The following is a 15639-nucleotide window of genomic DNA, read 5'->3' on the forward strand; positions in this document are numbered from 1 at the left end:
CTCCAAAAAAAAAAAAAAGTCTGTTCTTTCACAAAACTGCAAAGACACAGCTTTTTTTAAAACAAGAGGGCAGTCTGGGATATCCAATGATCATTCTATGGCCTCATTATACCCAGACGAGAAGCTGACTGCTGAGGAAGGTCAGGTTCATGAAGATACTATTTAAAGACCAAAAAGCTGTTTTTAAATAGAAACTGATAGCTGCTTAAAAAAAAAAAATTTAATTTAAAAAAAAGTGAAAAATAGACTAATTTTAGTGTAATTGATATTGATCTTTGATAGCGCTGAGTCCTTAGCTATTTCAGAAAGAACAGCAAGGGAAGAGCCCAGAAGTATCCAGAACTCCGTCTACAAAGCATTGTTACCGAGGGCCACCCCATGGGGCCAGGGGAGAAGCTCATTTCTCAGTGTTCTGCTTACGGTCTTCAGTGTGACACAGATGCCACCCTTGCAGTCTGCACACAAACAGATCTTTGTTGCTCTGGGTGCTGCAAATTCCTTACCATGAATAATCTACCACAACAAACACTCCCTTTAGTTCCTTCTCAGTCTCGAGAGTATTTGAGCTCCCCAGGGAAAAGAAATCAGGGCTCAGTAGGAATTAAATGCTAGAAATGCTCGCTCTGAGCATTGCTCCAGAAAAGAAATGGAACGGACCCTATGCCCTATAAATGTGAATGAATTTGGGACAGAGACACAAAGTGCGACAGCAGTAGGGAGGCAGCGTGGTGGAGTCATGAGGTGTCTGGGCCCTGCAGTCACCTAGTCTGGATTCATGCCTGAACCTCATCACTTCCCAGCCACAACATCTGGGACCAACAACTGAGCTCACCTGTACTTCTCTGGCCTCAGGAGGGAGGAAAAGACCACAGTAGAAAGATCTGCCTCATAGAGCAACTTGCTGAGGGTTCAGTGTGATGACCTCTGCAGGGTGTTCAGCACACAGTAAGCCCTTGATGTGTGTTTATCCTGTTACTGTTACTGTCAGACTTACACGTACTCACATTGCTGTTCAGGTGTGCAAAGGGAATAGAGTTTCTTAGCTTTTCCAGGACTGCTATAACATTCCTTAGCAGGTCCCCCTCTGCGCTGGGTAGTTGGGAAGGGAAGTTGTTAAATATGTCAATTAGGAGCATCTCAGTCTCTTCCGGTGTGAATTCTTTTTGGGTGACTCCATCTTGATCAGGTCATCTAGGACATCTTCCCTTCCCACTGCTTCTCACCAAAACTGGAGTCTATATAAATGGAAGGCCAGGGCCTGGGATCCAGCACCCTGCCTTGGTTCTCACTTACCTCTGCCGTGGGGTGTGCCTTGTCTTGCCCTGGTGTTGGCTATGCTGACAATAGTCCAGCCATCTGCTTCCGGATCTCCACAGCGCCACTGACCTTCCCAGCACCTCTGAGTCCCATCTCCAGGGCAAACGGGAACTTTTGGATTCTTGCTCACCATGTGCTGGGATGCCCTGCCCCAGGCTCACTGACCTATGACGCCCCTCACCTCAGCCACTCTTTCACTGCCACTCCAGCGCGGGGCCAAACATTGGGCATCTCCCAGGATGGTGGCTCCTATGGGGAAGGGGGCAAAATTTTGCCTCCAGGAGACATTCGAGATATCTAAAGACGTTTTTGGTCGTCGCAGCTGGGGAGGTGCTACTGGTACCCAGTAGGTAAAGGCCAGAGGTGCCACTAAACATCCTACAGGGCACAGGACAGCCTCACCAGTAAAGAGTCACCTGACCGAAATGGCAATCGTGCGCAGGTTGAGAAAATCTGTCCTAGAGGTTCCCAGCACCCCCAGGCCACTCTGAGGAAAGAGGCCACTAGAGTCAAGGTGCCCAGTTCTCCTGAAACCTACCTAGATGTTTCTACCACACAGCGCAGCCTCCCCTTCCCACCAGCGGGGCTGTTACTCCGAGACTGGAGTAGGCGGGGAGGAAGGGACCCCAGCACCTTGCTCTGCCTGGCTCTCCTCTCCTCACACCTCTCTGAGGACAGAAACGGCGTCTCTCCCAGCCCTTCCTGGGCAACAGAGATCCCCGGCCGCTCCCCCCACCCCCGCCCCAACAGCATTGGCGCCTTCTCCTTTCCGAGACGGCATCTTCCCTGGGGCCTTTTCTGGGGCCAAACAGTGGAGTGAGTGCAGGGAGAGAAGCTGACTCATCACTGAGGGAAGACAAAAGGAGAGGTATTTGGGGAAGACTCTACTGTACTTTTATTTACGTTTATAAATACGACATAACCAGCCACTTTTCTCCTGTCAGGCAACGACTTGATAAAGTCTGCACTGAACTGAGTTGTACTCTACAGAATTTATTCCTACCCTCAAAAACAAAACAAACTGGGGGCAGGGGCATCATTTTCCCTAGGCAGCCTCCCTTCTAATACTGTTGGGCTGTTCTCTGAAGTTCTACTCGGACCAAAAGGAGCCCCTTTTGTAGGTCCATTCTTGCCTCTCTCCACTCCTGCCAGCCGAGCTGAGGGCCCACGCTGGGCTCCTTCAGCATCAGGCCTTCCGCGTGCCAGTGGCTGCAGGTCCTCCTTTGCCTCGGGCCTGAGAGCTGCCTTCCTTGACTAGGGCGGTCCCGGGCCCACGGTGACCTGGGACAGCAGAGCCATGACACACATAAGCTCTGTGGTGGGCCGTGGAGGTGGGAATGCGGGTCTTAACATTTGCTGGAGGTGGAACCAGGGGCAACTGACTTCATCTCTCTGAACCTCAGTTTCCTTAACTGTAAAATGGAGATGATAATGTTGGAGTTGGAGTCGGCTCAGGCCCCCGTCACAGTTCACCTCAGGCTGAGTGGCTTAAACAACAGAAACTCATTTTCTCACAGTTCTGGAGGCTGGAAGCCTGAGTGCAGGGTGCCAGCGTGGCTGGCTTCTGAGGATACCTCTCTCCTTGGCTAACAGACAGACAAGCTGTGTCCTCACATGGCCTTTCCTCCAGGCACATGCAGAGAAAGAGAGCTCTCTGGCGTCTCCTCATCCTTTTGTAAGGACACTAACCCCATCGTATTGCGGCCTCACCCTTAAGACCTCATTTAATGTTAATTACCTCCCTATCTCCAAACACCATTACGTTAGAGGTTAAGGCTTCTGCATAGGAGTTTACGGGAGAGAGGGACACAATTCAGTCCATTTAACTGGGTTTCTTTAGATTGAACGAGATCATCCATTCAAAGGATTTGAACCTAGTAAGCACTCAGTGTCTATCATCACTGTTGCTGCTGCTGTGAGGAGTACAGAGCACCACTGAGCCGGACGGCTGGCTCCACTGCTTGGCACCCATTAGCAAAAGAGTTTACTGAGTAGGGACCAGGGAAGGAAGACATGGGGCTGACATGCAATATCAGAGCCAGACAGACAGGCATGAGAAGGAGCTCAGGGAAGGTGCTGAATTTCGCAGGAAGGAAGCAGTAGATACCATACAAAGGGTACCACCAGGTCACTGACATTGACGAAAAACAGTATTCATTGATTTGTTCCACAAACATAAGGGCTGCCATTTATTTAACACTTACTGTGTGCAGAGCATTTTACATTATCTCTACTCTCTCCCAACAACCCCAGCAGATGGGGAGATTAAGATTCAGAGAGGTAAATGGGCTCACCAAAGTCATACAGTGATTAACTGGCAGAAGCTTGACTCAGTTTCAAGCCTGGGCCATCTTGTGCACAAGCTCAAAGCTGTGGGCATCAAGATCAGAAGCTCTAGTCCTTTCCTTTGAGTTGTTTTTCATTAAAGGAGGAGTTGGTCGCTAGCAAGATGTTGTCACTGAAAGCCAGTGTGGAGACTCACCTCTTGCAGCATTTTGAAAGGGCCAGAAAAAATTCTCTATCCACCCTTAAACCTATGGAGCTGAGAAATAATATATGAGCTGGGGAGATGAAGGGATTAAGGGGATTGCCTAACCAGTAATTCACTCCAAAATTCAGTGGATTGAAGCAATAATCATTTATTCTTGCTCATAGGTCTGCAGGTCAGCTGGGTATTGGCTCATCTGGGCTGGGCTCAGCTGAGTGGCTCTGCCTTGAGCTCTAGATCCAGCTGCACTTGGCTCCCAGCTGCAGGTTCCCTAGGTATTCATCCAGGCCTCAGGTAGAGAGGTAGCGGCTACCTGGGGAAGGCTCTTCTCAGAGATGGGAGCAGTGATGCCTCTTAAGGCCCAAGTGCAGAACTGGCACGTGGTCCCTGCCACCCCACACCCCCTTGGCCAAAGCAAGCTTCCAGCAGTGGAAAAGTTGACTCTGCCTTTGAGGGGCAGGGGGAGGAGGGCCACATGGTCAAGGGTGCGGACCAAGAATTGAGGCCAATAATTCCATCTACCAAAGACATTTTCTGACTTGGATAGGGAGTGGCTAACATTGAGGGGGTGGAGTGGGTAGAGAAGGTCTATAAAATCCCACTAACTTTCAAAAGATTTGCCAGAAAAAAAATCTGCCTCTGAACAAAACCGCACGTTTCCTCATTTCTCCAACTGAGATCATGAAAGCCAGATCCTCCCACCCTCCCACTTTCCTTTTCCTTTTCCTTAAAAAGTGTACAAAATTGTAGGATGCCAGAATATTAGGCAAGCCTGGCTAAAAAGAGAGATCCCTCCAGTCTTAAGTTTCAACCATCTAGAAAAGTAGTGTTTGGCAAACAACTGTGAAAAAAATGTGTCCTTCTGCATCAGGGGCTTAGGAGCCCCATTTGGTGTTTTATCTAAGGTGTAGACCCCTTTAATCTACAAGCACACAGACACCAGCCTAACTGCTTGACAAATAAGAACAAGCATGCTAATAAAACAGAAAAAAAAAAAAAAAAAAAAAGGGAAAGACCTGAGAAATGTAAATCTGAAAGGACTGGGGCCAGATTTTATTGCCAAAGTCAGGGGAGGCCTCCAGCCGTATCACATTACTGGATAAAGCTGTATTTACATTTCCCTGTGTTAGCTCAGCAGTTCTAATGACGGGGTTGTATTTGAACTGGGGAGACACAGTTCCTTCCAATAGAAAGCTGGATTGCTCTGTCTTTTCAATAGAGATCTACCCCTCTTCCCCGGCATCATCTTCTGCCCTCTGTTGTATTCAGACCAGCTCCACAACGCCAATGTTTGGTTCTCAGGAAGCAGGGAAACTAGGGGAGCTCTTTCTAGGGGTCCTTGCAGCACCTGGGTACCCTCCTGCTCCTGATCTCTTACGGACTATAGGAAAATCCTTCACAGAGTTTAGTGCACAGGTCAACATCCAAGATGACTTTTTGCCTCAAACTAGAAGGCCTACAGGGTTATGCAGCCCTGAATTCCAATCATCAAGGAGTTACAGATCTCTTGCAGTGTGCCTGGCACTGATGCCAGGCCAGGGAAGGTAGCAAAGGAAGGAAAAAATGCATAGTCTCTGAACAGAAAGTATCTTTCCACGTATTGGGTTCTGAGCTGCTGTGACTTCAGTTGCACTACAGCTGGGGAACAGAGGGTTAAGAGTTTGGGGCTTTGCTTATAAAAACACAGCCCCAAATCAGATAAAATAACTCATTTAAAAGCAATTATAATGCATTTTATCCTATTCTTTTGCCAAAGAGCACCTTCCTGGAGTTTCCTTTTCTCTTTACTTTTCCTTTAAAGTCTCAAAAAAAGAAGAGGCACAGACCAAGCAGATTGGAAAAGGGAGTGATGAGCGCCCCAGGTGCCACATTGTGCTGAAGAGAGAACTTTTGGATCCAACACTCACCAGGTCTCACGGTTGGACAGACTCACTCAAGGGTGCCCGACCAACCTCACGTTCTGGTGGGGAGTTTTTTTCTCCATGAACATATGGATTGTATTAGCATTTAGCAGGCAGCTAAGTAAAAAAAGAAAGAGAGAAAACAACAACAACAAAATAGAAAACAAAGTTAAAGTACAGTACTTTTTTTGTATTGAAGTATAGTCAGTTACAATGTGTCAATTTCTGGTGTACAGCATAATGTTTCAGTCATGCATACACATACACATATTTGTCTTCATATTCTTTTTCATTATAGGTTACTACAAGATATTGAATATAGTTCCCTGTGCTATAAAGAATAAATTAGTTTTTTATCTATTTTATATATAGTACTTAGTATTTGTACATCTCAAAGTATGTTTTATTATATTGAGGCCAAGTTCCATTTTCTGTGTGTGCAATTAATACATAGTCCCTGGTTTAAAAATAAATCATTTTTCAGGATAAATAAGCACTGTTATCTAACACAATGGTTCTCAAACTCTTAGATGCATAAGCATCCCCCTTGGGATTTGTTAAAAATGCAAATTTTAATACAAGAGGCCCAGAGAATAGCCCAGGAAGCTCCATGTTTAGTTCTCTCTCCAAAAGATGTGGTTCGTGGTAAACAGGACTCTGAAAAGCACTGACCTAACCACCTATCTGGTTTACTTTGGTTTACTCTGATGTCACTTGGGGGCATGGCCTATTTCTGACTGTACTCGTGAATGACAGGGCATTGCCTCTTCCAGCTTTTCAGAAAGCATTTGCCTCACCCTAGCTACCTGCATTCTTTGTTGGTTCCAGATGAGCAAGACATCACCTGGGTTGTCAGAGAGGCAGGCACGAACCACTTTATCCCAAGATCCAGAGCAAAGCATGGAGACATCTAGACCAGTGGTTCTCAACCAGAGTGGCAACATCCAGAGACGTGTGTGGTTATCACAGTCTCAGGGCTGGGGGGCAGTGAGGAAGGATGCTGCTGCATTTGGTGAGTAGAGACAGAGATGCTGCTGAACAGCCTACAGTGCATGGGACAGCCACTGATAGCTAAGTGATCCCATGCAAAATGCTAACCATGCCGAGACTGAGAGACTCTGTTTAGACCCAGCTGTTCTTCACAGGGAACTCAGAGAGTTTAAACCCCTTCTCCATGTGCTCAAAAGGCACATTGAGCCCAGATGGGGGAGGGTCTTGAATGCCAGTCTTAGACATATGGGCACTGTTCCATATTTAGTGAGCTTTGAAGAGTGAAGAAAATCACCTGTTCCTACAAAACAATTAGCCCGGAGGAGACTAAGTCATGATAAGTCAATGCAAAATAAACAGTGCTCCATAGACAGGCGGATGTTGAATTTTGACACACAGGAAACCACATCATAGTGGATCAGTGACTCTGATTGATTTTAGAAATTTTTTTTTTAAGCACAAATTCATTAAGATGTGGTCAGAGACATGGGCAAAACAGCACAGTCCCTGCCCTTATGAATGGAGCTCATGTCTCCACCAAGAGCCATGAGGTAGAACAGAGAGAAATGGACTCAAAATGGAGCCTTTGAAACCAGAGTCAATGGAAGAGGGAATCCTGAATCTCCTGATGGACAGGGGGTAGGTGGGCACAGGAAGAACTGGCAAAGCTTTGTGATAGTTTTTAGCTTAGTCTTCAAAATAAGGATGAGTTTGATGGAAGCCATGGACACAAGGCTATTCAAGTAATGATTCAGGGGCAAATAAGTGGAGGGTGACATTGGTGTTAGGGGAGGGCGGTGGTCCCAGAAGAGTGAATACAAAGTTTCATTGAGATGTGAGGGAGAGAACTGAGGTTGGCCCAGTTTGGAAGCTGACTGCTTGGCTAATGCACAGGGCTTTATTCTGTGAGTAACAAAGGACCACTCAGGTCATAGGTCCCAGAGGCTCTAACCTCTACTCCAAACTCTGTGGCTCTAAACAGTTCTTGGGCAGAATCAATAGGTATATGGACATATCCTTGCCCTGGGGGTCTAGCCCCACGCCTTCGCCTCCTGCTCAGGGTCCATTTTCCAGCTGCAGACTAAGCTTTCTGGGAGGCCTGCTGGACATTGAACTGGATGACAGGTGGGAGCCTTTGGCTGTTTGCAGGTCATAGCAGGAGTATGAGGGAGAAGAATTTCTAGCTTACACAAAAACATCAGCATCCTGAGCAGCCCTCTGGCTCTCGTTAATCCCAGGACCTCACAGACCACGTCTCCTTCTTCACATAGCCAGCCCTCTGCCGTCAGGGTGGGGATAGTTAGAGATAAGTTCACTGCCTGTGCCATTGGGCTGGGACAGTCTGCACTAACTCCAGGCAGTGGAGGCTGATTTTGGCTAGGTGGCTCCATCTAAGCCATCCTCAATCTTTAAAATTAGCAAGTAATTGCTGAAGAAAAAGTGTAAATGTGAAAGGCAGATTTTATACAATTATGAGAAGAATGAATAGAAGATAGCACAACAAGTGAGAGATAGCTCCCTGGATAAGGAGAGTCTGAGAACCAAACCAACAGAGGAGATCTGTGATGAAGGATGAACGGCTGGGGAGCAGCTTCCATGTACCTGAAGCCATGTTTCAAATTGTGTTCCACCAGATTCAGTGGAGTTCCCTGAGCCTGAATTAGACATTTTGTAAAAACAACTCCAGGAAAATAGTGTGGAGAAATTTAGTTTTAAAAATCTTTAAAATAGAATTACCATATGATCCAGGAATCCCACTCCTGGGCATGTATCCAAAGAAATTCTAATTCAGAAAGATATATGCATTCCAGTGTTCACAGCAGCACTTTTTTTTACAATAGCCAAGACATGGAAGCAACCTAAATGTCCATCGACAGATGACTGGATAAAGAAAATGTGGTACATACATATAATGGAATATTACCCAGCCATTAAAAAGAATGAAATAAAGCCATTGGCAGCAACATGGATGGACCCAGAAATGATCATACTAAGTGAAGTCAGACAGAGAAAGACAAATATCATATGATATCACTTATATGTGGAATCTAAGAAAATGACACAAATGAACTTATTTATACAAAACAGAAACAGACTCACATAGAAAATAGCATGGTTACACGAGAGGAAAGAGGATCAGAGAGGGATAAATTAGGAATCTGAGATTAGCAGATACAGACTACTATACACAAAATAGATAAACAACAAGGTCCTACTGTTTAGCACAGGGAACTATATTCAATAACTTGTAATCATAAGCAAAACAAAAATACAACCTCAGAATGGGAGAAAATATCTGCAATGATGTGACTGACAAGGGCTTAATTTCCAGAATATATAAACAGTTCATACACCTTAATAACAAAAAAAAAAACCAAACAACCCAACCCAAAAATAGGTAGAAGACCTAAATAAGCAATTCTCAATGAAGACATACAAATGGCCAATAGGTACATGAAAAAATGCTCAATATTGCTAATTATCAGAGCTAATTTGCAAATCAAAACTACAATGAGGTATCACCTCACACCAGTCAGAAAGGCCATCATTTAAAAGTCCACAAATGATAAATGCTGGAGAAGGTGAACCCTCCTACACTGTTGGTGGGAATGTAGTTTGGTGCAGCCTTAATGGAAAACAGTATGGAGATTCCTCAAAAATTAAAAATAGATTTACCATATGATCCACCAATCCCACTCCCAGGCATATACCTCGAGGGAACTCTAATTTGAAAAGATACATGCACCCCAATGTTCATAGCAGCACTATATACAATAGCTAAAACATGGAAACAACCTTAATGTCCATTGACAGATGACTGGATAAATAAGTTGTGGCATATTTATATGATGGAATACTACTCAACCATAAAAAAGAATAAAATTTGCAGCGTAAAAAACTCAGCCATTTGTAGCAACATGGTTAGAACTGGAGATCACCATTCTAAGAGAAGTAAGCCAGAAATAAAAAGAAAAATATCATATGATATCACTCATATGTGGAATCTAAAAAAAGAAAAAAAGACACTAATGAATTTATCAACAAAACAGAAATAGACTAACAGACATAATAAACAAACTTACGGTTACCTGGGGAAAAGGAGGCAGGAAAGGATAAATTGGGAGTTTGAGGTTTGCAAATATTAACTACTATATATAAAATAGATAAGCAACAAGTTTCTTCTGTGTAGCACAGGGAATAAATGCAATATCCTGTAGCAACCTATGATGAAAAAGAGTATGAAAACAAATATATGTATATATGTGAATGACCAAAACATTATGCTGTACACCAGAAATTGATACAACATTGTAAACTGTCTATACTACAATTTTTAAAAAAGACCACAAAAAACTTGTAATAACCTATAATGAAAAAGAATATACATACACATGTATAACTGAATCACACTATGCTATACACCAGAAACTAATACCACATTGTAAATGGACTATACAGCAATAAAAAATCAATCAAAATAATAAAAAGTAAAAATAAAGCCATAATCAAGTAAGCTTGGGAAACTCCAAATAATACTTCATGCCTTCCATAGTCTCCCAGGAAGTTTCCAAGTCCCCCTGCAGAGCAGCACCCTAAATGCTCCAGGGGAGACATCTAGGGGAAACTGAGAGGGGAAATGTGTTTTCCTTTGATCAACTCAGATCTTTCAAATGAATTTATTTTACTCAGGGGGATCTTTTCATTTATTTTGTAAAAACAAACCTACCAACATTTCATGGGTACTTAGGCATATAACAAGCACTTACCATGTAGCGGGTTCTGCTCCAAACACTTTACAAAGATTAACTCATGCAACTCTTGAAACAGACCAAAGAGGCAGGCAGAACTGGTTTATTCTGCAGGTGAGACACACAGTGGAGACCAGGGTGGGCAGGGAGGGCAATTTGCCTGTGTCATCCAGGCAACAAGGCTCCACAGCCTAAGTTTTTTAACCAATACCTGGAACATGATGGGGAAAATACAATGTACCAGAAGGGCTGTCCTGGGATAGAACGTGGAGGGAATGTGGCTTTTGTGTTGATAAGCTCCCTTATCTGTTCGTGCTCCTTCTAGGCACCCCACTGTTACCTATGCTCTGGTTTAACAAACCTTCTCTATCATCATGGCCACAGGCAAAAGCAGGGAAGACGACACGTTAGCTAAGCCAGGCTGAAAGTGCCACAGCGGACACTGCCAACAGCCTGTACAAATCAACGGGGACAGCGCAGACTCAGAGGTGTGTTGAAGCCCAAGTCAAGATTACAAATCCAAGACTGGTCCCGTGGAGGGGACTTTCAGAAGCATCATCCATGCCTCTCTCCTTCCCCTCCAGGGGCAAAAGTGGACCTTGCCAGAGGGCCCCCAGTTACAGCCAGGGGCCTGCTTCCTGCTCTAGGACTTCTTCCTACACATTGCTGTTAATTTTAAAGATTGAGAGTAGCTTAGACCCAGCCACTTGTTCTGATGACAGAAGCAACCAAAAAATCAGTTACCATGGAGTTAGCACGGGATGCCTCTGCCCAGCTAACTCACCTTCTTGCCCTCCAACCTCTGCATTTGGTTTCCAAATGAGAAAAAAAAAAAAAAAGTCAAAAGATCCAGCATAGTTTTCTTAAAATCAAATTACAGTTCTCCCTATAAAACTCCCTAGGATTAAGACCCCAGAGCACAATACAGGCTGCAATTCTGTAACGTCAGAATGTTGCTGCTTGCCATGGGCAATCACTGGGAAGGGAACGGCTGAGCCCATGGGAGGTCAGAGATGAGCCCCCCTTGAAGGACGGTGAGGTGGGAAGACTCGGGAGCCACCCCCATAACTTCAGGAGCTGCCGAAGTCCCTGGTTAGGGAGCACACGTCCTGCCCACGCACACATCACTGTCACTGAGCCGTGCCTACCAGACCTCAGAGCAGGAGCCCGTCGAGAAAGCTCCCGGCACAGTTTTGTGCCTCCCCTTCCAAGTCATGAATCAGGCCAGGCAGAGCCAGGGCAGGTGTGCCACTTGGCCCCGAGGGCCTTCCTCCGCCCCGGACCAGGCCCTCCCTGACCTCACGGGTAAGAGAGGCCTGTCCAGTTGGTCGCCGGGACGACCTCAACATGGCAGACATGGCCCACTCCGCTGCTCTCCCAGGAGGAAACCCATCTCGGAGGTGAGCTTTCCAGACCGTGAACTAGGATCCGAGAAGCTGGAAAATAAGCAAGTAGCGATGTGGCAAGGAAGCGAAGAGGGAGGGGAGAACACAGAGAGTCCTGTACCCAACCACCTCAAATCACAAAATGTTTATAGCATACGAGGGAAACAGAAAAATCTTATAATCTATGGCTGCTGGAAAGGCTGGTGTGAATGAAGGAATGAGGAGCCTCCATAGTACAGCAAACTGAAGAGGCTCCATTTTACTACACGTAGGCTCGTGCAACATTTGCACCAACAGCACGAGGGAAAACCAAGTTCATCCACCCTCGAAATCCCACATCCCCTAAAAAACCCTCCCTAATCTCTGTAATCTGCACAGACCTCCCCTTTCTGCACCTGGCCTCTAATGGCCTCACCTAGGTTTGACTTGTCTACTTGGGTCAGCCAGGGCGTAGGCAGCAGGAGAGCCTGGCCAAGCGTTCAGACATGGCCCAAGTCTCAGTCAGGTCGCCAAGATCAGAACAGAGGGTGAGTGAGAAGTCCAGACCTGAGAGAGAAAGAAGAAGGCACGTCCTCTATGTCAGAGCAGGGAATGTTGAAAACCTAGGGGGACAAGTACATCCTGAGGAGTTAGGCAGATGTCTAAGAGGGAGGCAGGAAAGGCTCAGAGCTCAGCAAAGAGTGGGAGCCCCAAACTTAGGGCTGGTCTCAGGGCAGAGGTCCTTATCCCACTGCCCTTGTTGGCGATCACACTTCCTGCTGTCATCTTGCCATCCCTGGTCCACAGAAGGAGACAGACATGGGGGTGGTCATGCTATTTTGAAAGTGGGGGATGAGGGCAGTATTAAAGGGGCAGGTGGGTCGTGTTTTAAATATGCCCACCATGCTTCAATGGGACACCTATCAAAGTGCAAAGAAGGGACAGAAAAACATTTCTTACACCTTAAGAACAACATAGATGTCATAAATGTCTATGCCCCGGTGCTTTGTTGCATTGCAGGCCTGGTCAAAGGCTTGTTAAGAGAAGAGTAATTTAAAATCAGTCATTCATTGTCTCCATGTCAAAACTTTTGTTCCAGTCAGTCGCTGTGAGACTGTCATTCAGTCAACAGATATTTAATGATGGCCTGCTATTAACCAGGCACAGTGTAAGGCTCTTAAATGTGGGGGGATAAAACCAAGGATCAGTCCCTGGCATCAGGAAGCTTCCCAGCCAACCTAATGGAACCTCCCTCCCTCCTTCTTTCCTTCTGTATATTTTTATTGTCTTGGAAGAGTAATATTCATAGTTCCAGGTGAAGTCTCGTCGCAAGTTTTCTATATAGCAAAATTATTACTACAACCCCTTGCAGATCCAAATTGTTACTTTTCTTTGTTGCTCAACCTGAAATATATAGAGTGTGGAAAAAATGTAAATAATTCTGAAATGAAGGACCTAAGAAAATGGTATTCAAATGTTAACCTTCCTTAAGAGTTTTGAAAGTCATATCTGAAATGTTAAGAAACTGTGTATTTTTCTATCTACCTATTGATCTACCTACCTACCTAGACACCCACGGATTCATGTAGGTAGAGAGATAGGTACACACGTACGGGTGGTTCTCTTCGTGTCCCTGAAATGTACATCACTCCCGTGAAAGCTGAGAATGTTAGAAGTAAGAGAATTTCTGAGATGATGAAACTGAATTTCAGATAATTACTTAGTCACAATCAAACACTCAGTTTAAGAACTAGAATTCCTATCTGTTGACTCCCAGCAAAGGAATGCTTCTATCCACATCGTTTTCGGGGTTTACTCAAATCTAGAAGTAAGACTCTGGCACCTAGAAAAAGGTACAGTGCTTTCAGAGAGCAAAAAAATAGAATCCAAAAGTGTGATCATTTTAACTAGTAAAATAAAGGTCAAATGGATAATGAATTCTAAATGAATCTACTTACACTGTTCAGCTGGTGACTGTAGTAATAACTGTCTCTTCTGGGCATTTCCTAGAAATTGGAGCTGGCTTTTTAAAAAAGCTAACAAATTCATTTTTAAATAAACCCCAAAATTAGTGTTTGGACTTTAATTATGTGAAACTTCAGCCACTGGTTGCATTGTCTGGACCTTTCACACAGAGCACCCTTGTAGCTCTGGGTTTGGTCCAAAGGGAAAAGCCACATGACCAGAACCTCTGCTTGACAGCCACCTGTGGTGTATTGCTCTGCTTGTAAAGCCTGATTTTAAAAAATAGATACTGTAATAGAACACATCGGACATCATAAACGTCATATTAACAAAAAAAAACCCTAATGCTCTCATGGTGAGAAGGAATGTTTTCAAAAATGCCATGGATGACAAAAAAGAAAGAGTGAAATCCACGGAATGTTGAGTAAATGAAAGCTCATTTTAAAAAGACTTTAAGGTAGAGAAACAGCCAAAGATTTATTTTCAAGAACAAGACACGTGTCCAACAGAAGCACACCAATATTTCAGGGCCAATATTGCCTGCCAGCATGCCTGTTTTTTGAATGCAAATTTAATACCAAACATATGGTCCTATTGTCCATATGAAAGGATTAACTAAGATTGTATAATCTTAACCCTGTGTCCTAAGAGGCAGAAGGTAAGAAACAAGTAAATCAAAAAAAAGAAAAGAGATATTAGTCATAATTAATCAAGTTCCCATATGACAAGAAAGTTACCTCAGCCCTGTGTGTATTAGTCTGAATAAGCTAGGTTGTGTGCACTGTGATAACAAACACTTTCCTAAATCCCAGGGGTTTCTGAATCCCACAAGACCTCTGCCTGTCCAGGGCTCCACCAGGGCGGCTCAAGACGCAGTCTGCCGGCATCTTGTAGCGAGGAAGCCTGGAACACATAGTTTCAAGGTCATCATAGCAGAGGAAGAAGCTCAAGGTAGCATATCAACTTTTTGTTTGTTTTATTGAAGTACAGTCAGTTCACAATGTAGTGTCAACTTTTGGTGTACAACATAATGTTTCAGTCATACATATATGAGGACCTGGGTTCAATCCCCAGTACCCCCATTGTTTTAAAAAGAAAAGCAAATAAATAAATAAGCGTTCCAACTTTTAAATGTTTCAGCCAGTTGGCCACCTACCTGCATGGGAGCTGAGATGTCGGGAGCGTGTGTAGCTGCAGCGAGGAGTAAGTGTCTGTTTCCCACTACAACCCTGCCCTGCCTCCATCAGGTGTGTGCTGAGGGAAGGTTGGCCACAGCCGTTCTCCTCAGGAGGATTTCTCCAGCCCCCTTTTAGACTGATCAACCCCTACATGAATGCTAAGCACTGATTAGTTCATATCCACACAGAGTGTCTTTACCCTCACGGGATGCTCAAGTCCTGTGTCTTTTTGAAGACCCTTCCCAGCCCACCTCCGTGTTCTCCATCCTGGAAAAGGATCAGGCCCCAGCAGGCTGGCTGGCTGTCAGCTCCTGCAGGGCCTCCTCGTTTCCCAGCCCTGGGGACACCCTGGTCAGGCAGTTATGAGACTTGAGCACACAACGTTGTACAGAGTGCTTTGTACTCTTCCATGCAGTTTGCATGGCAGCATTACCTTCTGCTGCAGGATGTGGTTTTGCTTAGGTGAATTTGATGATTCTCTCTAGAAAGAATACCTGCACTGTGCGAGTCTGCCTTCACCCTGAACAGCCTCAGTGCAGCGAGGCTGCTGGAGCCACTGCCACCCTTGGAAGAAAGGGGGTGGGAACATTCTGGGCTTCAGATCTCATTCATTTTTATTTAAACAGCTCAAAAAAATTTTTTTTCTTTACCATAGAGAAATCTCCATATAATATTTTCTGACAGAGT

General features: G+C 44.8%; 1 long non-coding RNA gene across 1 annotated transcript in view; it reads right to left on the reverse strand.

Moving 5' to 3' along the window:
* LOC123613136 (uncharacterized) overlaps window positions 1-15639 on the reverse strand; it is a 157911-nt gene that overhangs the window by 13603 nt on the left and 128669 nt on the right. The window contains exon 4 of the long non-coding RNA XR_012510223.1: window positions 5713-5823. This is a non-coding gene — a long non-coding RNA (uncharacterized LOC123613136). The remainder of the gene's footprint in view (window positions 1-5712; window positions 5824-15639) is intronic.

Source organism: Camelus bactrianus, chromosome 11 (assembly GCF_048773025.1).
Source record: "Camelus bactrianus isolate YW-2024 breed Bactrian camel chromosome 11, ASM4877302v1, whole genome shotgun sequence".
Classification (NCBI taxonomy): domain Eukaryota; kingdom Metazoa; phylum Chordata; class Mammalia; order Artiodactyla; family Camelidae; genus Camelus; species Camelus bactrianus.